The sequence below is a fragment of the Lissotriton vulgaris genome, chromosome 7 (assembly GCF_964263255.1).
Source record: "Lissotriton vulgaris chromosome 7, aLisVul1.2, whole genome shotgun sequence".
Lineage (NCBI taxonomy): Eukaryota > Metazoa > Chordata > Amphibia > Caudata > Salamandridae > Lissotriton > Lissotriton vulgaris.
The window spans coordinates 383,913,837-383,940,704 of record NC_141695.1 but is presented as its reverse complement, the minus strand read 5'-3'; the positions used below and the strand labels follow the sequence as shown (position 1 = coordinate 383,940,704).

Below are 26,868 nucleotides of genomic sequence, written 5' to 3'. Positions count from 1 at the left end.
GCGGACCCTCCATGGTCGAGAGTCCTTTTTAGGTCCTCAGTTCCCAACAGGAGGGTAGTCTCCATACTGCAGCCTTGGCGAAAGTCGTTTGTGTATGATGTCATGAACCCAAATATTTGAGAAAAAGACATTGAAGAGCTTCTCTAGAATTTTGCTTGTCCCCGAATGCAAGGAAATAGCCTATAGTTTTCTGGTTTATCAGGGTCCAAGGACAATTTTTTCAATAAAGGACAAATATTGCATGCTACCATACATCGGCAACACAGTCCAAGTCGAAGGAGGAGTTATATAAAGCTGTTAAGGCAGCAGATATGGTCTTTCCTCCTTTCATAACAATGTTCAATGGGGAAGAGTCAAGAGGAGACCCTGATTTTATTATATTTGTGTTCCTAGTATATCAGATTCACTCAACCTAGAGAATGATGGGAGTTCGACTGTGGGCTCCCTGCCTATGTCACTGGATTCTGAAGTGGTTTGGAGGTCTGGTGACACTCCTAGGGAGTCATTGGTCTGTGTGACTTTGCCCAAAAAATAGTTTGCCAGCTGTTCACATCGTTCCTTGAAAGAAGGAGGGCTTTTCCCTGCAACATCAGGTGTTAGGAATTAATTCCCCATTGCATATATTTCTTCAGCGGGATATATCACCTGGCTGATCTTTTCAGAAAAATCACTGTTTGGCCCTTCAAATTGCTTGGTGGTACTTTTTAATTATTATCTTATAAACTTTTTTTATTTTCCTTGTCATATTGGCGTCTCCATTTCCTCTCCTGTTTTTTTACCATCCTTCTTTAGTTCTCTTAGTTCAGGCGAAAACCAACTGGCACTTATTCTAGCACGAAAACATCCCCTCGTGCTTGTGGGGGCCAAGGTCTCCTCTGTAGAGTGTACCCAGTCCCTAAAAGCAAGGTAGGATGCACAAACCTCTTTCTCTAGTATAGGGATTAACTTGCTTAGAGCTGCTTGCCAGCTCAAAGTATCCAGTTTCGGTGTATGTGTGACTTTGTATCTGAATTTGGTTTTGCTCAATAATCGTAATTGTCTTACTAAATACCACATTGCAATGTGCATAATTGCATCATGAGTGATTTGGCACCTAATTGGGATCTGCACATCAAAGTGATATCATACATAATGTGATTTGTGCTTCTGAAAGGTTTTTACTCTCTTGCTGATGATGCACCAAGGTTGATTGTGCACCTTAATATGATGCCAGACAAATGTTCTACTGAAAGCATTTACATCATTTTCTCTCTAGTGGTTTATCACCTACATGTGTCAGATCACATAAATGTGAATTTGCTCCTATGTTTTTACATGTAAATAAGACTAGATACTCCTGTTGATGTTGCACAAGGGTAATTCTGCACACAAATGTCATTTTAGAAATACATTTATGCACTTCAATGTCTTTCCATCTAAAGTGTTTCCATGCTCTTGGTGATGTTATACCTTGAACAACTTTGCACCTGAATGAGGTTTTACACCTAAATGTCATTTCTGTTCCTACATGTTTTTTGATGCTCCTGTTAATAGTTTTCCACCTAAATGTGCTTTGTTCTTAAACAAGATTTGAGCTTGTAAATGTGTTTCTACACTCCTGTTGGTCTTGTGTGAAGTGTGATTCTACACCTAAATGTGGTGTGGCTCCTAAATGTGTTTCCCCCCCCCCCCAAAAAATGATCCTTAAAGTGTTACCACACTCCTACTGCTGTCGTACCAAAGATGCTTTTGCATCTTAATGTGATTTTGCACCTAAATGTGATTTTGTCTTTAAAGGCGACTTACTTTGCCCGAAGAGTGACTTTTCACCTCTAAATGTGATTGTGCATCTAATTGAGTTTTGTTCTTCTAAATGTTTTTCACACTTATGTTGATGTTACAGCAAGGGTGATTTCGCACCAATGCACCTAAAATGACTTTTCACGGCTTTATTTTCTCTCTATTCTAAGGAATTTTGCACCGAAGTATGTTATCACTTGGCTTTGTAACAAAGGTGATCTTGCAGCTAGCTATGCTTGTGCTACCTAAATGTAATGTTTGCTCCTAAATGTGTTTTGCACTTAAAGGGGTCCCTACACTTGTACTGATGTTACAGCCAAGGTGATGCTCCACCTCTAAATGTGACTGTGCACTTGAAAGCATGTCCTCCCAAACGTGGTATTGGCTCCTAAAAGTGTTTCGCGCTGCTGTTAATTTAGCACCCAGAGTGAATTTGAACTTAAATGCGATTTTACAAGCACATGTACATTTGCTTCAAAATATGATCGAACAATAATAGTTTATTTTAAAGAGTGTGATTATGCATCTTAATGTGATTTTGCACATGAATGTGATTTGTGCTCCAAAAAGTTCACATATGTATGCTGGTGTGATACCAAGGATACCTCAAGTACTTATCATGTTATACTGATGCACTATTTTAACACCACGAATTTAAATCTGAATCCCATATTACATTTGCTGATCCCACAAATGGACTAGTCCTTTTAATAAGAATGTTACCTTTACTTGTCTACCATTGAATAGTTTTTTTCCATTTGTTCCTATGGAAATCCTTGATTATATTTAAGGCTTCCGGGTTTTCGTTTTCACTTATTTTTACAGATAAATACAGACAGAAAGCAATGTGTTTCCTGACTGTATTTATTTTTAAAAGTGGAAAAATACTGAAAATTATGCTTCTTGTGAGAGCCTCTCTATGCTGTATTTCGTGAATTCCAGGCAAATGCAGAGCAGATAGACAGCATGGAGAGTTTTAAAAAATGGGTGAGATTTCCTTAAATGCAGGCATATGTTAACACATATTTGTAATATAATGTTAATATGTGCCTGTGAGTGTAGTCTTCTGATATACGTCCTGCTTAATTTTCTAAAATGTGAAGGCATCCATGTATGAGTGCACGTCGAAGAGTTAAATACACGTGGAAATTTACAATTTTACAGCCCCATTTATTCTCAAAACTCAAAATAAATATGGATAAATACCAATAAAATGGCCAAAATATAAATATGGATAAATACAGACGGAAATGCTAAAAAAATAAATACCATAAAACCGGGAGCCCTAATTATATTTGATCTGGACATCTTATTTTATAATTTTGCTGGTATTTTTTTTTACATGTCTGTATTTATTTTATTGGTCAAAGCTAACAAAATGTCACTAGAAGATACTAGGCTCAGGTGAAATTTCAATTTTGCATAATGTCAGGCACTTTGCGTTATCCTTTTTATTTCAAAATTCTGCAAACTTAGCCATTACATCACCTGGCATGGATGGCGGTTGCCCAGCTAAAAATCCTATCACTGGAACCAGACAACACGAATTAACAATATGCACTTGGGCCATTTTGGCATTTGTGTTTTTTGTACTATTTTTTAACTTAAAGTGCCTTCCTTACCAAATAGCAGATTTGTGTGATGCGGAATTTTGTGCAATTTTCCACAATTGTTTTTAAAATGTTGCATAATTGCGCAAACGGAAATTATATGAATTATACCACTAGATGATATATTAGAGTAAGTGATTACCCAGAAAAATAAAAAAAATACCCCACTTTTACCCACATCCTGAATGACAATGAGTGAAGTGACTGAGCTGTCCCTCACTTAGATGCTTCCCCTAGGGAGTACTGAAAACAAAATTGTTAAATGGCGTCTTTCACACTTTATCCATCCATCTGTTCATCCATCCACACATCCATCCATCCATCACAATACTTTCTCCATTTCACCCACCCTTCTCTCCATCCATCCAATGCTCCCCTCCTTTGCTCTTTCCTGCTCCCTTCTTTCATTTGTTCCCCACCTCACAGCTCCACCATACTGTTGGAGTGACCTTCTGTGCAGAGACCAGTGTCTCCAATCAAAATGAAAGAAGTAAAAAAACAACACTTCAAGGATTTAATGATTCAGGCTCTGCTCTGTGGCACCACCCATTACTCAGGCTGTAGGGGGCTCATGACGCCCCTGATTTAGAGTAAAGAGGCATTTAGGCGTGTTGGTCTCCCCTGGTTTGGTTGTTTGAAGGAGGTCAGTTACCAAAACTGTGTCATTCTCCCCTTAGCCTGCCTGGAGAAGTCACTGCCCCATCTATGGCTTCTGACTAACACAGAACACCAGCCAGGAGCTGCTCTCATTGTTATAAGTATGTTGTCAGCACATAAGCTGGCCTATGTATGTTCATGTATGAGTGTGTGCTTATTTATATAGCGTAAACCAAGCTAAGGGCAATGGAGCAGGGGTGTTTTAAGGCGTGGACAAAGTGGGCCACTTCCCAGGGCCCCGACCATCCAAAGAGCCCCTGGAAAAGTGAACATTCTCCCTAACTCAATTCTGTTTTTCCTTGGGTCCAAATGTTTAACATATAATTAGACTGAATCAGTGGTCGAATAGATGGGGGTCTTAAGGGCAGCATGTGCCCATACTTGTTTTAATCTTATTAAAACGGTTCCCCTGCTTTGAGTGAACATACGACTGTCCCGGGACGGTTAAATCCGACAGCTGAAACGCTTCAGATGTTTTGTACGGCAGAGGGTTTCCTATACTGTGAACCCCAGGGAGGTGCAGACAGCTAAAAGAGCCCTCTGTCCAAGGTGCCTGCTGCCTGAAAGAAATGCAAATGTGCACAAGTGGTCAAGCTGCAAATCTGAAGGGTGCTTGGAAGCCGGTGTTATCTTCAATTGATGGAAACACTTCCTAAGGACACGGATTTATTATTTTCGAGAGCTATTGTATGGGAGCTGCCAGCTAAGGTGTGAAGTGTGTGCTTTTAAAAGACAAGTATATGAAAAAAACTTTGCACTATGTACAGTTTGGGTATTAATAAATTCTAAATTTTGAGAGCACTTTTTTGATCGTAAACTTTGTTTGCATATTTTGCAGCAGCCTATCTTATACTGCGTGTAATGTAAGTTTAAAATAATTACTTGCATGTTCACAGTGCTTTCGTCACAGACTGGCACCTTGCAGCACTAAACCTACACGTCACTATTCTCCACTGCACCAAGCAGGATTCAATTCTTTGACTTTCTGCTGCAGTGCATTTACTAATAGAGGCTTTATAAAGTAATTTTACACTGATTAACATAACTTATATTTAATTGTATTTAAGCTGTGCGTTATTATATTTGGAGTTACCTGAAACAGAAAAAGTTACAGAATATTTCGTTTTTCTTTTTGCCACACCTTTGACTCCGCCCCCACTCGCACTCACCCTGCCCCCCATTGCGTAGTATCTCAATTCCCATGCACGTTTTTGACACACTTCAACCATTGGACGGAATAAGTTGCACTCTTTAGGAAGAGACAAAAAATAAGCTTCAAAGAGTGCAAGAGCCACATCCTTAACAACGGGTACCATTGCAAAAAAATGGTTTGCGCACCTGTATTTTCACAGGTGACGCTGCCTTTCTGTGATTCATGGGTCTACTCACAGGGGCCGCACCTGAACAACGGTGCGCAAACACTGGAGCGCAGCGCGCACCTCTGTTTGGACAGGTGCGGTCCTCTTTCTGTCAGCCGTTCGCCCATTCATCGCCTTGAGCCCGCTTCAGTGATGTGGACCGGTGTACATATTACATTTTTCATCTTTTAATGCACGTTTTTGAATCTTTGCCTAATTGAGAACACTCAAAAGCCGTCACCACATTCTCAGTCAGGCACGGCGTCATAAAACGTGCGCGAACTGTTGACCATTGTATCACGCGCATCTGTGCTAATCCCCGACGACACAGAACAAGATGATAAAGCGCGAAAATGGCGGCTTTGTGGCTGCACCTTGTGTAACCGATGGTGCAAACACCAGCACCTGTGTTTGTGCAGACGCACTTTGTTCATGGCGTGGCCCCAGTCCTCTCTTGTGATGAGCACAGATTGCAGTTTTCATTCGTTGTGTACATTTCATGAATGTGTTTCTGTTTTTTTAAACGTAATCCAATGTATGCGCAATTTAATTAAACGAGCACCAACTCACAAAGAAGTAACATCAGCCCTATCAGCGTTAATGAACATACAAATTATGATTGTTATGATTATAATAGTCGCTGTAACGGGCTTTCAGTTGTTGGTGATGGCAATGTTGACTGTGTTTTTCTGTCGTTCTGATATTGATTTGGGACCTGCCTCTTCTTTGAAACTTTGTATGTCTAATTAATGAAGTGGGGGAGTCGGACATGTCTGCGATGAAACCCCTCGTGCTGTGTTCATCGTCCCGTCGCTGCTTAAAAAGTGGAGTTTCAAGGGTGCAACGGGCACCAATGCCAGTAAGGAAATACCCACCCCACACGCCCGCCGCCTTCATTTCCTGTTTTCGCATTAAAAACAGCAACCATAATTAGGGCGCATGGGGCTCATTCAAACTCCTGGGCCCCGGTGGCACTGCGCCTTCTGTACTGAATGTTACTCCCCAGCCCTTAGTGGCTATCAAAATGTGGGAGTAAAATACTTTTTCAGTTTCAAGAAGAATTTTATTAATCATAAAATAAGGCACCAGTAAAGAATGAAGGGAGAGAAATGATGGAAATAAGGGAAAGGGAAGGGGGAAACAAAAGAAAACAGGATATACTTTACAAGGAAATTAAATAACAAAAGACTTATCATGGGCAATAGGATTAAAAGGGATACAAAAACGAATATGGTTGGTTTTAGTTTTCTTTCACAGTGCGCAAGCAATACTAATACTATGGTTATGTAAAACAAACAGGAGCCGCCGTAGTTCTGTGTATAGTAAGTCTCCCGGACACGCAAATATTCCAGGAAGGCGGAACACCTGCTCTCCGACTCCAGGGTGAACCCAACCCTCGACTGAAAGAAGTGCCGACGCCTTCCCACTGTTCTAGCTATCACGGCCTTGAATGTATCGGAGATGTCCCCCTTCTAGTCCCGCTGCCCTTAGAGCTCGCGCGCTGCGTCTCACTAACTCGCCCCGGGGGCTGAAAAAGCACTTGTGCCGATGTCATTCAAACACTTAAGATGTCGGAAGTGGAGCCGCGCCAGCTATAATGGGAATCTCATTTCAGGCTCTCGACGCACGGTGGGAGGAGTTCCTCGCTGAACGTGCATCTCTCCCACCTACAGGTAAACGCGGAGTAATCCCAACAGGCACCTGCCTCTAAAAAGCCCACAGAGTTGGCACCGTGCCACTGCCAGTCGTGTTGCACTTGCATCCCGGGAGGTCAGCACGCGGCTGCGCCTCTCTCGGTCCCGGGGGTTTGGACCACTGCGCTCGGCGTGGGTACGCTGCTTGCCTTCCGTGCCAGGGTTCCCCTTCGACACCGCCCGTTTGGAGTGTCGTGAGTCTGGCGGTGTAACGTTTTGAGGGCGGGCTTCAGGAAAGATGAAGTAGTGCGTGCACGACGGTGAAGAATGCATTTCCCACGGATGAGGTAACTCGGTGGGTTCAACACTTGCTACTGTGATCTATGTGTAACCCGCAGGCCAGAAACAGAGATTTCAAATTGCCACATCCTTGCTAGGTGTTCTTGTCGAGTCCACCTTTTCCCCCAAATGTGGTATATTCAACACGGGATTTATTGAAGTACTTAGTCATGTGATTCTCAGTCTCAGTTAGGTGTAAGGTTTGTTATTTGCTTACTCATTAATTTCTTTTAGCAATCTGTATTCTAACAGTGCAGTTTTATGTAGTTGTGAGCTAATCACATAGAGATACATCTCAAAAGAGTATATATATATATCACAGAACAGGAGATTGGAACAAATACATCAAAAACAGCAAAGAACAAAAAACACGGGTGTGTATAAAACTAATGAAATTCATCTTCAGATTTCATAAAGGGCACTCATGAAACAATTGCAACCAAACTGAAGGAAGCATTCAATTATTCGGACCTTCACTGTAATAATTATATACACATTTTCACTAGTACAGTTGATGAAGTTTCGGGGGGAAAAGTGTGCAAATCGACGTTTCAATAAATCCCTTGAAGGTACACTTCACCCATTCATTAATGTTGCCCAGCCCTCAAGGGTAGATTGGGTTGTCCATTACACCTACCAGTATATTCAACACAACATTTATTGCAGGAAAAGCGATCCCCGCTGTAACATTCAGAGATGTTCTAAGGCATGGGCTAGGTGGGCGCTGGCCAAGGGTACCAACCTTTCAGGGGGCCTGATAGAGCCAGTTCTGTACTGGTGAGTCTTGCCCTGATGACCATGAACAATTCTCAAACATATTGATTTAAATACTAGGCTCCTTTAATTTATTTTTAATGTGGGTAAAGGGTGGGAATTACAGAGAAATGTTTTGTTTATGTTTCATGCAACATCAATAACACTTTTTTTTTAGATCAAAACATGACCTCACGTGAGAAACGGGAAGATGCCACATAGGTAATTGTGATAAATATTAGTAAGCGACTGCTGTGTTACAATAGTGAAAACACGCCAATATTTATACTTTTAGATGTAAAAACATTTAGAATTTAGACGAGTGTGTCTGTGCACTGTCAGTTACCTGGCCAGAGAGGGAGTGAAAGAGCTGAACCTAGATTAAAAATGCAAAGCTGTTCGCCCTAAAAATAAGTTTTCCCCTCGGCCCCGCCATCCTTAAAATGTCCCTGGTAACATTAGATCATCAGGTAGGGATTATCTCCAGTTGTAATACAAGGTATTCTTTTCTGCTGCGCATACTGTTAGACAGAGAAATATATAGCAGTTGTCACCTGTCACCAGATACGGCGCCAGGTGGCTGCAATAAGTAGGGTTGCAAAACTGCCAGCCACCTGAAACACGAAGCAATTTCGATCTAAGTGTGCAAGGGAACAAAAAAAAATCGGAACGGCCTGCTCGCCCCGCCCTGCGCTGCTCACCTCTGGGAGGCGCGTCAGTGGCCGCCTGATAGTGCACAGAAGGCGCGCAAGGTGACAGGTGCGGCCGGCGAGGTGCGCACCGGTGCGCGTGGGGAAACCGAGGGGGCGCGCGGCCCCTCCAGTCTTCTCTCACGCCCCCGTGCCCGTCGGCGGCCCTGAGCGGGCATCGACCCGGGCACACGCGCCCGAAAGTGTCTCTGGCCAGGTGAGACGGCTGCGTCCAAGACTCCTGGCGCTGGCGCGCAGTTGTGAGAATCAGAATGTCTGTCATGAATCACGATTTTCACTACTCGTTTTTGCGTGTGCGTATATGTCATATTTTACATTTAATCCCGATGCCTCGTCACGCCAAATGCGATATCTAACTCTCTCTCGATCTCGCTCTCCCTATCTATCGACCTATCATTTAATTTTACGAGTGTTTTATCATTGTATTTATTAACAAAGCAACTCTAATAGCGCAGACCTTACATTTGTTTACTCGGCTCTAAAATGCGTATTATTTTTGCCCATATATCAATGATTTATTTTCCTACTGAGAAGGATAAACGTCTAAATCAGCAATTCAAGCATAACAACGTGTGACCAGTAGATCTTTAGGCAAAAGCCTAGCCATTCATCTACCCCACGCTATATAATCCTCGCCTTCATCCATCTATTCAACCAATAGTATAAAAACGTGCAGCAATAAGTATACATATATATTTTAATTTAATTTAAATGTATTCGATCTATGCATTTCTTTAGACCCAGGAGTAAATTAGCTATAGTAGTTGGAGTCATCCATGTTGGGTTTACACTGGTCTCATTGAACTTTGGGTCTGTGGTGCCAGGAGTCTGTTTTAGTCAATGAAGATCAGTGGGAATTCACTATGTATTTATTGATCTATTGATGGTCATTTTACTACCTTGACCAGTCATGTCTTTTAATTTGTTAAAGAATATTGTTTTGCATGAAAATATGGACTCATCACCACAATGAACAAAACGCCCCTACCCTTGACTGCTTCACTATCCATATCAACCCCCTTGCCTTGCCTTGGAGGAATCCTGGATTCCTGGTTCTGAGGCCTATGCAGAATCTTGGATGCTCCTTCCCCAGTCCTATAATGAATCCTGTTTGTCCCGTTCAAAGGCCCATATGAATCCCGCAGGCCACCCTCTGAGCCCCATGATCAACCCAGGATGGACCGTTCTGGGTCCACAAAGAATCCTTGAACTCCAATCCAAGACAGCGATGACCCCGTTTGCTGTTCCTGTGTCACCAAGGAAGCCTGGCGGCCCTATTCCCACACAGACAAGGAATCTCTCTAGTTTGGTGATCCTGGGGTGGGAGCAGTGGACTTCACCAGCAGCAGACCGTGCACCTTGCAGCCTCCTCTGAAAGACCTTGCATCAGCCCTCGCTAAGTGGAATTATCCAGCCCTTTATTTTTGTTCCAAACATGGCCAAGAGTGGCCATCTTGAAATAGGATCCTCTCCTTGTCCCAGTAGTTTACATGTACAGTGTGCTGCCATGCAGCCATTTGTCCACTTTGGCTCTTGGAGGGACAATCTCCTTGGGCTATTTATTTATTTTGAAGGTTTTATATAGCGCAAACCAGACCATTGAGGGTATCAGAGCGCTTTACAGTGCAGATGTAAGAAACAGATACAAACATAGAAAAATATAGGTGATTCTAATACATGGTGATAACTAATACACATTAGCAAATATATTATACTTATAGGTAAGTAGTTCAAGTATATTTAGCCATGAGAATCGATTTCACTTCTTTTTTGAAAGCGGTAGTAGAAGGGTTCTGTCTTGTTTCTGGGGGCAAAGCATACCAGATCCTGGGAGCCCTTCCTGAGAAGGTCCGGTTGTACGGTTTCTTCTTGGCAAATCGTTGTGGTTTCAGAAGATGATTCCTGGAGCTCCTGGAGGATCTGTTACCACAAGAGAGTACCAGTTTCTGAGCTAGATAACTCGGAGTATTGTGATGTAAGGCCTTGTGCTTCATACCTGCGATTTTCAGATGAATTCTAGCCTCGAAAGGTAGCCAGTGGAGGGCTGTAAGGGCTGGAGAGATGTGACAGTTTCTTTTGGAGCCTATGATGAGTCTAGCAGCCAGGTGCGGCCCGAGGAGGGAATTCCGTGGGGCAGTGAGGCAGGGCAGGGGAGGGGCAGGGTGAGGGTTGCTAAAAACCGGAATATGGATAATTGGAGGTAAGTAAACAATTTAATAAATAAAACGAATTTCGTAGTGCACCCAGCATCGCATTTGCGATGCTGGGTGCACTACGAAATTCTTTTTATTTATTAAATTGTTTACTTACCTGCTGGATGCACTACGAAATTCGTTTTATTTAATAAATTGTTTACTTACCTCCAATTATCCATATTCCGGTTTTTAGCACCCCCCACCCTGACCCTCCCCCGCCCGCCTCTCTGCCCCACAGAACTCCCTCCACAGGCCACGGCTGCTAGCAGCTGTGTTGATTGAGGCTCTTAGAGGGGCCGTCGTCAATCTGGGAAGGCCGCAAAGAGCGATACTCCCATATTCCACTACTGGGATTACTAGATCTTAAACGCCTGTTTGAAGCCATTTGTGGGCAGGAAAGGTGTCAGTATTCTCAAGGTGTTAATCTGGAAATTTGCTCCATATGTAGAGGCGCTGATATGTTTCTGCATGTTTAGATATCTGTCCAGCATTACTCCCAGCAATTTTGCTAAGTCGATAATGAGAGGTTGACCTTTGAGTGCTGTTAGGTGATTCAACCAATCGAGGATGATGGTCAATTGGTTGGGAGGGGCGATTAAGGGGAATTAAGTTTTGAGGGTGTTTAGTTTCAAATGGCTTTCGGTCAAACAGGTCTGTGTTTTTTGAATCGTACAGTTGAAAGATTTTATGTCCACAAGTGAGTGGATCTTTATGTAGACTTGAGCGTCATCTGAATACATGTCATAGTGGACATTGGAGAGGTTGAGAAGTTCGGTGAGTGGTTCCATGAAAAGGTTGAAAAGTGTGAGTGTGAGTGAGAGGGATGATCCCTGCGGTACTCCGAAAGTGACTGGGACGGCTTTGGATAAGGATTGATTAACCTTATTAATTATGTGCTTTGGTTTCCTTCATATACAGTGCTCGTTACTCTTTAAATCCTGTTATGAAAGCCGGTGTGCCCCTTCTCCAAAACACCTAATGATTGGTATCCCTGCACCCTGCACCCTTTTATCGTGATCTACCTTTGAAGACTGGTGGCCCCACTCCCTCTTTTCTGTTGACCTAAGTACCCTTAAAGGATTGCTTTGCCTATGCACACTTATGTGCTGACATAAGTACTCTTAACCCCTTCGATGCTGATGACGAGCTCAGGTCGTCATCAGCCACGTGTGACGTGTGCGGATGACGAGCTGAGCTCGTCATGTATCGCAGTAATTTAAAAAATGCAGCACAGCGCAAAAATCACCGCAGCAGCGATGCGGTTAAAGGATTGCTGCGCCTATCAACCCTTATGTGCTGACTTAAGTGCTCTTAAAGGATTGACGTCGGAGTGCCAGCTTCTGACTTAGTGTACTTTTACTTGATTGGAACCCCTGTGCCTCCCCATCTGTAGGGGTGTGAAAATTTGACATAAATTCCGTTCTCGTAATTATGCAAAATTTTGAAAAGGAAAAAGCATACACAATTTTGTGAAATTATATAAAATAATAATCTGGCATTTAGTTCTATATTTTAGAGGGACCTGCTTGTTCCCGTCCATTTTGAATGCAAATACACATTTCATAGAAACTAATATTGCAAAAAGCAGTGAACAACAGCCATGTGCATTGTCTTTGTTCCTGTTGTTCCTGTGCACCCTAAATAGGATTTTTACCCCATTTTACCGAAAATTACACACTGTGGGATAAAGGTGCAATTTGGGGACATTTGTGTTACATGCATTACGCAAAATGGCAGAAAGTTTGTGAGGTTATGTAGGCATACATAATATTTTGTCCGAGTTTACTAATCTGGCGACTTGATTTGCTCATGAATGATTCCTGCCCTTGTGCTTACTTACCTTCTGACTTAAAGATCCTTTGAATGAAGGCTGCTCCCGGACTCCATTTTCAGCTAACCTGCTTTGAATTAGTGGCCGCCCTCATACTTCCATACTAGGCAGAATAAAGGATTCTTTGTTCCCTATTGTTGGTTACATATTAGCCACTCCACAGGATAAGCTTATTTCTCAAAATGTTGTGCTGAAGTGTGAGTCAAACTCAGAGGGCAAATATGACTCCCCTCACAGCTCTACTCCTCATTTTCCTTAGCTGCTAAATGTTCACTGCCTTCTAGGTCACTCCTCATTCTATGTCCTACCTGGTGTCCTTCACCTGCAGTAGTCTCTCTCACTTGCAGATTTAAACCTACACAGAAGTGCTGATTTTTGACATTCAGCAATTCATACATTTTCCTATGGATACTGACAGAACCTGTGCCAGGTACAGGCTTCCTTGTGTATTCTGGGCACGTTCATGTGGCATTTTCAGCACAATCCTATTTCTGCTGTGTGGAGATTTTCATTTTGAGGACAAAAGCCCCTGCAATCACACTTTTGGGGTTTTTTCCAGAAGGAGGAGAAACCCTTTATGCTATAGCCCACCAAATCTGAGAATTATCAGTTCCCGTTTCACCCTGAAAGGGTAGGTACGCCCAGGGCTCGAGTCGGGGTACCGCACGGGTGGACGGCGTCCCCCCACCTATTTTACCGGGAGCTTGATAACTGGAGCAAATGGAGCCACGCATTCACTCTTTGGCCTCTTTGGGGCGAGATCGGAGCAAATTCAGAACGCTGCTCACGCGATGGCTTCTCTGATGCAACCGCATCTAAGGGGTGAGCGAGAGGAGACAATGAGTCTGATGGTGCAAGCCACCTTTCATGACGTCACTTCCTGTCGTGACGTCAGCGTCGCCCCACTTTTTTTTGGACTTGTGCCCTGGGTATGCCCGACCTGGCTGGAGTATGTTTCCGATCCTTTCTATGGTGGAAAGCAGTTGCGGCTCCTCAAGGGAGTGCTGCGGGCGGTGGTGGTGTGGTGGAGGATGGGCAGGGTGGGGGGTAGTCAACTCGGGAATAGGACCAAACGGAGTTGAGTAAAGAAAAAAAATAAAATGAATTACATTGCGCACGCTGCAACGCTAAATCAGCGATCCCGCTCGTAATGTAATTTATTTAATTTATTTATTTCCTTACTCAACTCCGTTCGGCCCTATTCCGGAGTTTACTAACCCCCATCCTACCCTTCACCAGTCCCGCCCCACAGCACTCCCTCGAGGAGCCGCCACTGGTGGAGAGGAGAAGGGTAGGTTGTGAATGCCAACAATCAGCTGTGTTTTTCACAAACTTCGAAGGCTATTAATGCCTTAGAACACCCAATTCACACCCCATCAAATTTGGGGGTGAACCATCCCCATTCCCACCCTGGAAGGGCTGGTATTCTACATCTTGGCTGGAGTGAGTCTCCTGTGTGCCACAAACTCTCAAGGTTAACCTTGCCTTAGACCTCCCAATTCACACCTCCTGAGTGGGATTTATGGGTGCAGAAAAGTCCACACTCGTGGTGGAAAACTCCACTCATCTAAATGGGCTAACGCCTGCCAGGAACCCTTTTGTGAATTTCTCTCAAGAGTAAGCAATATAAATTCAGTTTTAAACATACATTAGTGACCAAATTTACCTTTGTGAATTGCACCCCTTTCAATTACAATAATTTTCCTGGCTTGAGAAATTCTACATTTTACCTCATAGTTCAAATGTAGAACTGTTTGAAGATCTTCCCTCTTTTTTTCCTCAGTGACTTTAATCAGATCCTGCAAGACCAAGAACAGACCACATTGTTCTCAGAAGTTATCTAATCCACCTTTGCAAACATTAGGCTGGAGCAAAAGGTAATGTACGCCAGTGTAATTGGCGTAATTTTGAGGTTTTCAATTCATGCTTGTTACACGAAATTCCTGAAATTATACAATTTCGTCACTTTGGGTAATTATGTGCTATTCGTGCTAAAGGTTTGCGCTTTTGTGGCAAAAAGTTATAGCGAATGCACGTTAACAACAGAACGAGCGGCTGTTGTTCACAGTGCTTTTGTTAAATGCATCATTGTGTAAAAAATTGACACAAAGATGCATTGTGACAGATTTACATTTCTTGTCATTTTGAATAATCATACATAGTTGTTAATGATATGACGCATAATTATGCAAAAAAATGCCAGCAACCTGCTGAATCTTACTACCCTTCCAAGGCTATCTGTAATCCTACTGAAATCTAACCCTGACTAGTCCCTGTGATACACTTTCCCGTCCTCCACCCCTAGTGGTCAATCTCAAAACTCCTTTTAGCCCAAAAATCATTTCTCAAAAAACAAACAAATAAAAAAAACTTGATATTCGGTAAAACAACACTAACGTTTGTACCAGGACCAAACACTTTCCAGTGACCTGTTTACTGGTCATATCAAAATGCTACCATGAGATCAAAGAGAGACTTCAACTTTGCCTTAAATGGATAGTTTAGGCCACCAAATCCCTTCTTCATCTCAGTCTTCCATTATACCATTATTAATTACTTTTATTAATCTTTTGACTGATTATATTAATGGCCATTTTTCGTGCTATAATCCACAACATCAAGTCCATCATCACCCATCTACTCACAGCCCGCCTCCCTCTTCACGGTCCCCTCCATTCCCAAAGACCTAGCAAGCATCACTCAAAACCATTATAGCTCTTAGATTCCTCAAGTGCCCCTCTGATCCATTCTGTCCTGTCATCCTTAAGCCTCCCGCACTCTCCTCCTGCATTCTTTCCTCTGTCGCTCATGTATTCAGCTTGTCCCTTTCTAGAGGCATCTTCCCTCATTGCTTCATGCCAGCAATGACGCGACCACTGCCAAACAAAGTCAATGGCAGCAACTTTCTCCCCTGCTGAATACAGATCTACCTTTTTATACACGAATATTGTACATGGTGTTTAAAAGATTCAGGGTTTTATTTAGAGTTCAGTAGACAGGAAACTATGTTACAAATATGTTGGATATCTTGTCCCCTATATTACAAGTGCATTATTGCCTATAGGACCTGTTATGCATCCCCGTCCAAAGTGACGGAGTATCCGATCGAACACTTAAAGAAGGCCCTTACTTTCTAACAGTAACTTACTTTATCCCCTTTGGACCAGATTGGAACTCTAATTTCATTATCTCAACACAACAGAATTGCGAAATGTCCAGACTGTCTATGGAATCTTTCTGCAGAATATCTTCTCTTCACTATTTAATTCTGAGGAACTAATTTCTCTTTGATTTGTGAGCACAGCACATGAGTGGCCCCCATCAGACCTATGTACTACTCTTGTTCCGTTTCCCAGTTCTTAAATCTGTCATCACTCTCTCCCACCAGACGTAGATGTGGCTCAGTCTTTAGTCCTCTACAATGCCCGCTTTACAAATCTTCACTGGGTGCTGTCATTCAATCCTCTGGTTTCACGCCCCATCTCTGACAAATGAATTTCTTCCTCACTTCTTTGGCAGAAACTATTTTTAAATCGGGTATCGCCCTGCCTCCAGGCCATCAATTAATGAGGGGGGTACATTCATTTTGGTTTGTCTTTTCCAAAACTGAATTCATCGATATTCCTGGTTCGTCATACACTTTTCCATCAATTAAAGGCATTTCCTTTCAGCTGACGCTTTTTTGCCCCACATGGCTGCCAAAAACACAAGGTGGGCTATATGAGTCAGACATGTGACTGAGGGGCATATTATCAATATTCTTGAAAGATTTTCCGCTGCTGACTTTACAGGATACAGAGTCTTTACTAAAATTTGCTAAATCAGGCTCTCCCAAAGACTTAATCCCAGCTAAAACTGTAAAAATACTCTCTGCTGAACTGGCCGAGTCTCTCTGTTCCATCCAAACAGCTCAATTAAACAAGGTAAACTTTCTAAAGAATGGAAAGATGCTCAGATTATGCCAATCAGGAAAAACTCCAAATTGTCGCCCAGTGTCATTACCAATTACCATCCCATCTCACTGCTCCCCCTATACAGTAAATTATTGGAAAAACATATTAACTAACACCTTTCAGCATTTGTCGAGTCCTCCAACTGCCTTGATCACTTCCAGTCGGGTTTCCGTCCCCGGCGCAGCACCGAACTAGCCCTGGTTAATGTAATAGACGACATCCGAATGCAGTCAGGACCAGTTGGGCATTCATTTTTATACTGCTCGACCTGTCCGCCGCATTCAACACCATCTCACACCAGATTCTGCTAGATAGACTGCACTCAATAGGCATTCAAGACACTGCCTTAGAATGGTTGAGAGACTTTCTCAAAGACAGGACCCAAACAGTAAACCTTGGATCTTTTAAATCCAAAACCACCTCAGATACTAAAAGGGTACCTCAGGGTTCCTGTCTCAGTTCCACTCTTTTCAATGTGTACATCGCCCCCCCTGCTGTGCTCCTTAGGAATATCGGATTCAACCCGATTTCCTACGCAGATGACACACAACTGCTCCTGGCCTATGACAAGGATACCCCCAATATCCAAAAGATATTTGCGGAGGGCATGAAAATGATAACATCTTGGATGAGCTGCAATTTCTTGCAGCTAGCACACAGGAAACACAGAAATCATGCTCTTCAAAGATGCAGTCACTAGCTGGTCTCCGAGGTGATGGCCGGAAGAACTTGGATCAGCGCCTTCACCTAAACCATTGGTTAAAAACTTAGGAGTCATTATCGACAGCAATCTGAATCTGGATGACCACATAGCAGCAACCAAACGAGCCTGCTTTAATGCCCTCAGCCTGATGCGTAGAGTCTTCCACTTTCTCCCCTCTTCAACTCGTAAGACCCTAATGCACGCTTTAGTACTCAGCCGCCTGGACTTCAGCAATGCTTTGCTGATCTCCGCCAAGGATTCAGCCTTACAGAGTCTATAGGTTGTGAAGAATACAGCGGCCCGTCTAGTAACCAGTGCCCCGTACCGCGCCCCCTCTCTTCCTCCACTACGTAAACTCCACTGGCTACCAATCCGTAAAATAATTCACTTCAAAGTCTGCTGCATAGTATTTAAAGGCCTAAACCAGTTGGGTCTGGCCTATCTGTCCAACAAACTGATTAAATACACCCCTTCGCGCACCCTTCGCTCAGAAGGGAAAGACCTTCTTATCATCCCTCGCATCAGACAAACCAGACTGGGAGGCAAATCATTCTCTTATCTTGCTCCCAAACTCTGGAATCAATTACCCCTGGATATCTGCCTTTCCACCAACTACCTAGGCTTCAGAAAAAAATTAAAGACTCTGCTGTTCTAAAATATTGTCTGTGCTACGTTTTCCTGTCTGCAGCGTGGAGATACCCCATCTGGGGTGATTCAGGCGCTTTACAAATGACATAAATGAATAAATAAATAAATCAAGGGACTGTGTTAAAATTATCGCCGCTTTAGCGGCTGAAAACTGCAGCTAAAGCGGTGATAATGGGCTTGATAATATGCCCTTGAGAATTCCAATAGAAGTTCATGTTCTGGTGTTAACATAGGCTTCCATTGGAATTCTCAAGGGCGTATTATCAAGCCCATTATCGACGCTTTAGCAGCAGTTTTCTGCCGCTAAAGCGGCGATAATTGTAACGCCGTTACTTGATAATATTCTCCTGAGTGCTTCATAACCGAGATGGACATGCAACTCTGCGAAATTTAGTTTAACGTATGACGGATCCGTCTTTACTTCCTGAATAATCCTGCTATTCTATCTTTAAATCCCTTACCATATGAGGAATAAAGTTTCTCAGTAACCTACTATCAGAGGAGCCCTAAGCAATCATGCACTTTTCTGTCTCACCCGTCATTTCCCTGCAGCCAGACTAACTGGTTAGTGCCTGGAAGCAGAGAACAATTTAGACTCCTTGCAATAGTTTTCAAGGTCATCTGTTTCCTGTCCTCCTGCATGGCTGAAGCAGCCACATACAAGACCACAAATACTCTGATCTGTACACCTTCACCTTCTTATAGTATCTAAACCTCCATTCTCACCGAGACATCCTTCATCTGCAGGGCTTTTTTCTTTGGATCCCATTGAGATCACTTCAATAAATGAATCAGAATATGCTCCAAGACCTTCTTAAGAATTAGTCTGTGGTACCCTCATAATCCCGAACCTCTCCAGCTTAACCCTAACCTGTACTACTGCTGTACCTTTCCCTGGATGCTTCTGTCAAGAAGCTCTCCTATTGGTTATTGCTCTTGTCTCTTCAACCCACTTCTGGCAACTCTTTATAGCCCTGTCTTGTGTATTAACTATAAACTCTCAAACTGATGTACCTTACAAACGGAAATGATGTATGAGCATGTCTGATCAAAAAGCTCAAGCATAGTTCACTGAACCAATAAATAAATACACCTGGTGGTAATGCAGTTGTGCTTTACTTCATTGGCCAGAAACCAACCTCACTTTAAGATGGCTTGGGGTGTTGAGCACTTGTCGCAGAGATCTATATGTATCTGTCAAGTCTCAGAGTATATTACTGGTAAGAAAGTGATTAATCAATAAACCAACTTACCTCAGGCAGGGCTAGGCACACATACCTGCTCAGAGCAAGGCTACCCTCGTGGGCGAGAGTGCGATTTACAGGTACAAATAACGAAACATTGCTCTGGTGATTAATGCAGTTTCTGGAACCGTGCTTGTAATGTACAGGATAAAGTTTGAATTAGAGATGGGCAAAACTGCACAATTATTTCACATAAAAATCATGAGATTCCATGAAAATGTGATGGTCTGGGTTCTTCTGACACTTTTTTTTAATCTTACCAAGCACTTCGTATAAATACCAGGAACAGACTTATTTGAGTAGAAAATATCTCTCAGGGAAACATTTTCTGTGTAAACCAGCCTTCCACTGGTATCTCGAAAGAGCTTTTGATGAGAGATTCTCCCTCGGGTAAAAAAAACAAAAAACGCTAATAAGCAAAATGTGTAATTTTCAGAAATGTCATGGTAAGAAAGTGAACCATAAAAATAACACTAAGCCTTGGTAACCAGTTAACAAAGGCTTGTAATTATGCTAATGGTCTTTAACCACTTGGGAACGGCCGCGATTCTGCGCCTGTGCGGCCTTTTTTGAAGTGGGCGGGTGCATGACGGCCCCCAGCCGTCATCAGCACACGCCCACCGTGATGCATGACGGCTGGGGGCTGTCATCAGCATCGAAGGGGTTAAAGACCTGTGAAAAACTCAGGCGTGCCTGAGATAAGACTCCAGACACTACCCAGCCGAGCCCCCAGCAGCGTGAGCTGCACTGCAGCAGCCCGGGCTGAGACACAGGACGGAGGAGGAGGGAAGCTGAAGCCCTGGAGGCCAGGGCAGAAGTGTGACTGTGAATGCGGGACCCCCTTCACATCACTCCACGGCCCCCCTGGGGACCGCGCCCCACAATTTGAAGACCCCTGACCTAGGGTTACATGGTGCTGAGCTGAGCTGCCGCCAACGATCGAACCGTGAGCCCCGCGTGCCGGATTCAGGCATTCTATCCGCTGCGCCACACCTCTACCTTTGTAGTGAAGATTTACACATTTTTGTGCAATTCACAAACATTCCCATTAGTGCATCTGGACTCTGCACCCACGCAAAAAGTTTTGTATCTAATCTAATGTTTATAACCAAAAGGTGCATTACATATCTGGACCTGAATGCGTGCAGGCCCCGTTGCTTGTTTCTTGGTGATGAGCACTACACCAAGACACACTCAGGAGATTTTCTAAATGGGTTGGAACCAGTTCTGGTGTCAGAATAAGATGCAGGAACCATTTATTTTATCTATTTTTCTTCATTTCGCTCAGGCATGTCAGCTACATAACATTAAGGAGCCCAAAATTGTGCTTTTTCTATGATTGTTTTGTACTGGATTGCAGTGGTGTCTCCGCCACTTAGACGGAGGAGTGTCACCCCACTGAACAAAAGAAAAATAACATGATCGTAACTATCTTTATAATCATGTTATTTTTTCTATAGCTGTTAGTGGATCTCAGGCAGGCAGGGCTGGCCAGAGCAGGGGAGGAGTGCTGTGCACTCCCAAAGTGCACCTGAACTGTGTGGCCCGGGCCTCTTGAGCTGACCAAACAGTTCATGCACACTTTGCATGTTACTACCAGGCTGTATTACACAGCCTGCTCAGGAACATGCACAATCTCCCTGTTCCAGTCTAAGAGACGATCCAAGGAGTTCAGGCCAATCACAACGCTGCAGTGCAGCGTTGTCATTGGCTCAGGGGGGCCTGTCTGCCGGGAGCTTCCTGCTGTCGGCCGGGAGTCTGCAGGAAGATGACGAAGGACGAAGGAGAGGCAGCAGCCGGCCCGCCGGTGGGCCGGCCGTTCCAGGTAAGTGTTCTTAAAAATAAAAAAATGTGTTCTGTCCTTTGGCTCCTCCCGCACAGGTCCGGTAGCAGTCACTACTTCTGGATTGCAACATTTATTTACTGCTTACTTCACCAATGAGGGGCAGTGAAGTGCTTGTCTACATGGGTAGCATGCTACACTGGGTAGGTTGTGTGGTTCTAATTATGTTGTCTTGTTTTGATCCTATCTGGGAAACGTTTCCATGTGGTATCTGATGACCAATGAAGTGCGGCTATCGTGTTATGAGATGCAGACTTTACCGTGTGATGGATGAAGAAGTGTGAGTGAGGGACAAGCTTGAAGTTTATGGGTTGTCAGTCACCTGGCAGCTTTGAGTAGCTCTGCAGGTCTCTCATTGTTTTTCTAATTTTCATAAACCACTTAGCTGGTTACTGCACTGGGTTGTCCATTCTGAGATATCTTGTTTAAAGTTTAAATTTTATGGTCCCGAGCCGGCATAGATTAGAGGGAGGCACGGATCAGGGTTCTGCTGGGATGGACTTTGTTACCATCATCACATAGTCAATTGCTATTGTGAGATTTGAAAAGCGCTCATAGACCCGCAGTGGTCAAATAAATTAAAGTCCTCCGTTGGATAGCAGCATGTGGCAGATCGCCTAAGTTATTCCATGCCAGTTCAGTTACTTATTAAACACAACTGAGAAATGCATGCCTGTGCCTGCCACAGTCTCCTTTAACACCATGTTTATTCTAAAAAGTTTGACAGTATTCAGAATTTTTGTTCAAAATCGCTGAAGGAAAAATATATTAGTTCCAAGCTTAAAACAGCCAATTATTATGTGTTAAATTCCGTTGATAATTGGCGGCAGAATTGGGGAGTGAGGTTTGTGCGTTCGGATTTTTCTGTGAAAAGTATACTTTATAATGTCCAACACACTGGAAAGAATTGTGCCATGTTTTAACGCAAAATAAGTTGTATTTTTATATAAATGCATATACTTTTAATGTAAAGCATCTGAACGTCAACACAGTTACAAACAGGTAAATAAAACTCTTTAAACACAATTTACACGTTTGACATTTGAAGCAAAACATCAGCAAATCATACTAAATTCCAACAGTTGGAATTTACAGCTGTAGGTTGTCAACCTTACAAAACCCCTGTGCAAATATTTTGCATGTATATAAGTACCAACAATCACCTTACTTCAATCCGTAACTATTATCCAGTGGTCAAGAAAATAAGGAATGGCAACTTACATGCCTCCTAACATAAGTCATTTCTTTAAGGCTCCCCTCCAGTCTCCAGTGGTATCAAATAAGTGACCAAACCCAACACTAACATCCTCTACCGTTAAAAAAGGGCATTTTTGCAAAATTAAAATATACCCCCTTTTCAGTCTAGCCTTTCATTACGAACCGGAATGCCCTTTCAGAATTATAAAGTCATGAAATACCTTATAGAGATATAAGTGACCAGAGGCACTTTGGTGCACACGGAATGCCACTCAAAAGTACTTACTCAAAATCAGAACCATAACTCCTGAGTGTCAGAATGTCGTACACAACTGCCAGGGATTTGCTACTCAATACTACACTGTACACCTGTTCTGCAACTCACCTCCCCCCTCCCCCAACCACACATCCCTCAGCAGGAGTTTGGACTAAAGGGTAATGGGAGAGGTTTTGCTTGGTACAGTGAAAACTGCTTAGACTAATGCCAGCATTTCACTTTTCACTTTTCTGCTTTTCCCTGAAAGCCCTAAGATGAACTGAGCCATGTGATTGACCCTGTCAGAGCCCTGCCTAACTTTCAGATACTGACATCACCCCTGCTCTACCCCGTCCTTCCAGAAATTGGCTTAGGATTGATTCTGGCCCAGTCCTACCAGCCTTAGCATAGCATGCAACTGATTGGTCGACGCCTTACTGAGCTTGACATGGGCCTGATTATGCCCAGCTCTACGGATCTTCAGAACCGGGTTGAGTATACCCAGTGCCACGGGTCTTTCAACCTCTCACTGTCCCATATCTACTGTGAGTTTAGCACCAACCTTTGCAGAAGTGCTACAAGCCCTTCAGACCCAGCTCTGTCCTATTCCTAAAGTCTTTTCAGCAAATGACCCTCTCTCAGCTCTTCCTGCATTTCAGAGCCTAACATATTTCTGACTCTATGCAGTAGGGCCGACGTTTCAGAACTTATCTTGTGACTGACACCTCCCCAGCCCTTCTAGCTTTTCGATTCAGAAAAGGGGGTGGTGATGGACAGTGTTTCTGAATTAAGCAGAATACTCCTACCAAGTCAACAGGTCAGGGCTTGATCCATCACTGTTTTTTAGCTCACTGCACCATCCCAGCTCAGAACCTGGCTACATGCAAATTAGTCTGTCCCTGGCCCAGTGCATCATGGGAACAGGGCAGACCAAACTACCAAGCTTCCGGGGACCGGTTTCTGGCATTACAGCCGTCTTCGGCCCGGCTTGCTTGAATCCTGATGGTGCAGTGAGCAAGGGACTCATGTCTGAGTATACCCTTCCACGCTTATGGTGGACAAAACGATTCAGAAAAGGGGGTGGTGATGGACAGAGTTTCTGAATAAAGCCGAATACTCCTACCCAGTCAACAGATCAGGGCTTGATCCATCACCGTTTTTTAGCTCACTGCACCATCCCAGCTCAGAACCTGGCTACATGCAAATTAGTCTGTCCCTGGCCCAGTGCCTCATGGGAACAGGGCAGACCAAACTACCAAGCCAAATCTTTTACTGGAAAGGAAACAAGCTTCCGGGGACCGGTTTCTGGCATTACAGCCGTCTTCGGCCCGGCTTGCTTGAATCCTGATGGTGCAGTGAGCAAGGGACTCATGTCTGAGTATACCCTTCCACGCTTATGGTGGACAAAACGATTCAGAAAAGGGGGTGGTGATGGACAGAGTTTCTGAATAAAGCAGAATACTCCTACCCAGTCAACAGATCAGGGCTTGATCAATCACCGTTTTTTAGCTCACTGCACCATCCCAGCTCAGAGCCTGGCTACATGCAAATTAGTCTGTCCCTGGCCCAGTGCATCATGGGAACAGGGCAGACCAAACTACCAAGCCCTGATCTGTTGACTGGGTAGGAGTATTCTGCTTAATTCAGAAACTCTGTCCATCACCACCCCCTTTTCTGAATCGTTTTGTCCACCATAAGCGTGGAAGGGTATACTCAGATGTGAGTCCCTTGCTCATTGCACCATCAGGATTCAAGCAAGCCGGGCCGATGACGGCTGTAATGCCAGAAACCGGTCCCCGGAAGCTTGTTTCCTTCCCAGTATAAGAATTGGCTTGGTAGTTTGGTTTGCCCTGTTCCCATGATGCACTGGGACAGGGACAGACTAATTTGCATGTAGCCAGGTTCTGAGCTGGGATGGTGCAGTGAGCTAAAAAACGGTTATGGATCAAGCCCTGATCTGTTGACTGGGTAAGAGTATTCTGCTTAATTCAGAAACTCTGTCCATCACCACCCCCTTTTCTGAATCGTTTTGTCCACCATAAGCGTGGAAGGGTATACTCAGATGTGAGTCCCTTGCTCATTGCACCATCAGGATTCAAGCAAGCCGGGCCGATGACGGCTGTAATGCCAGAAACCGGTCCCCGGAAGCTTGTTTCCTTCCCAGTATAAGAATTGGCTTGGCAGTTTGGTTTGCCCTGTTCCCATGATGCACTGGGACAGGGACAGACTAACGGATTTTCCGCCCATGCTTATTCGTCGGGCAGTATTCCCATTCCTGTTTAAGCAGCCCCCCCTCCTTTCCGTAGCGCTTGGTGTTACACATAAGCGCTAGCACCCCTGCAGCCTCTCGCAGGGAAGAGCCTGCAGCTTGTAGCCCTGCCGAAAGGATCGAAGAGGGAGGACGTACTCGAAATTGCAAACTGGTTTGTCCTTTCGGACTGACATGGGATTTCTAGTGAAAATCTGTTTGCGTTTTGCTTCTTTCAAAACTTAAGTAACAAGACACCTTCATGCCTATTGCTCATCAGGCCAGAAGCTCTGCTGGTGTCGCCTGGCCATGTTTCAGGACTCTGATCCCCACCCCAAGTTCTGGTGTGTGTGAACCCTCTCCCTAATTACAACTGGCAAAGTGACAGCGTCAACAGGGAAATGCGTGCACAGACACACAGGTACTGATGACAGAAAATTGCACCAAACTAATATACTTAAATCTCTGTGGTTCGCCCTGCCATTTAACCACACAGATAGAGCTTCCTTCCAGGAAAATATCTCCATTTTATTCCCATTGTGTTTGGCCAGACGTGCAAACAAAAGTAGCATTTTTAAAAGCACCTTTTAATTAAAACTGTCCAGATTGTTGCCAGAGAGGCAAAACAAGGTTCCTCTTGGCTTCCCTCGCCTTTCCTCGTGGGAAAAACCAGCCAGTTCTAGTTTGCCCACTTCCCTGTCTGCTTCAGCTCATTGATTGTTACGTTTTGTTCATAAAATGTTTGTGCAAGGTGTTCACAACAAGATCTTGTCTCTCAGAACATGGACAAATTACAAGACAGACAATAACTCATCCAGATCTGTTCTTTTCTAGCTGTAGATGCCATCTGAAAGGACTGGTTTTAGCTGCAGAGAAATATCAACAAGTTTTCTTTCCATCAGTCCTTTGCGTTTTCAGAGGTGGGTGTCATCAGTCTCAGCACTTGGGTGTTCCTGGGGGTCTGCTGTCCTTGTGAAGCATGCAACACCTGCTGCTGTCCCTTAGGGCCAGCGCTTCCGGGTCGAAGCTCTAGTAAGAGGCCCAGGGCCAGCGTTATTAAATGTCGGTGCATTGAATACCAAGTCTGGTAGTCTTGAAACCACCTCATGCCTCTTTAGTCCACTACCAGACACTCCCTGCCCCTGTATTTCACTCTTGTAGGTTCCTAATCTCTCCCTTTTTAATGGTTTTTCCATTCTGCTCTTCCTCTTTCTTTCTAATTTGTGTGTTTCTCCATCTCTTGCTTTTAGTAACTAATAGGGAAAAATAAGCCACATCCCCCCAAACAAAGTGCCTGTGGCTCCCACCGGCAACCACCGGATCAAATTAAACACTGCGTACTGCCTTTCGAAACTTTTCCAGACAACCACGCCATACAGGTGTAGCATATGAGATTGTTCATCAGTTCATTGCATTCATTGCATGCATCAGTTGAAGCCTGAGGGTTTTGGGAGTGTTGAAGGAAGGGAGACATTGCATCAGTAGCGGCTGCTACCGGGGAGTAGTGGTGGGCGGGCGGGTGTGTGTTAAAAATAGAAAAGCAGGAGAAAAAAAACACTTTCCTTCTAGGCAGCCGGCTCCCCTGAGTCCTCTTCTTTCACGTCCAGGACATGACACAATTAGGACCAGGAAGCACCAAGGATCCCTACCCTAAGCTAATCACAACGCTATAATGCAGAGTTGTGATTGGTCTGATTGCCGTGGTCCGGCGCTCAGACAGGGAATGGGTGACTGGGCATGTTCCCCACCAGGCTGTGTAATGCGCATGGCTGTTTGGCCACTGCAAAACGGCCATCCAAACAGTCGTGCACACTTAGGAGTGTGCTCTTCACTCCACCACCTACTCTGAAGCCGGAACAGGCCCGCCCCACCCGCACCTTCAAAGCACACAATAGTGAAAATTAAAATGA

General features: G+C 44.0%; 1 protein-coding gene across 2 annotated transcripts in view; it reads left to right on the top strand.

Annotated features, from left to right (window-relative positions):
• Positions 1-8,847: 8,847 nt before the first annotated feature.
• The window catches only part of LOC147701698 (galactoside alpha-(1,2)-fucosyltransferase 2-like), a 262,962-nt gene continuing 244,941 nt past the window's right edge, over positions 8,848-26,868 (top strand). The window contains exons 1-2 of one of the 2 annotated variants that reach the window (XM_086930331.1): positions 8,882-9,044; positions 11,687-11,870. The gene's annotated coding sequence lies outside the window, so the exon portion shown is untranslated. Of the gene's footprint in view, positions 9,045-11,686; positions 11,871-26,868 lie in introns of both variants that reach the window. The other variant, XM_086930332.1, reaches the window with a different exon arrangement.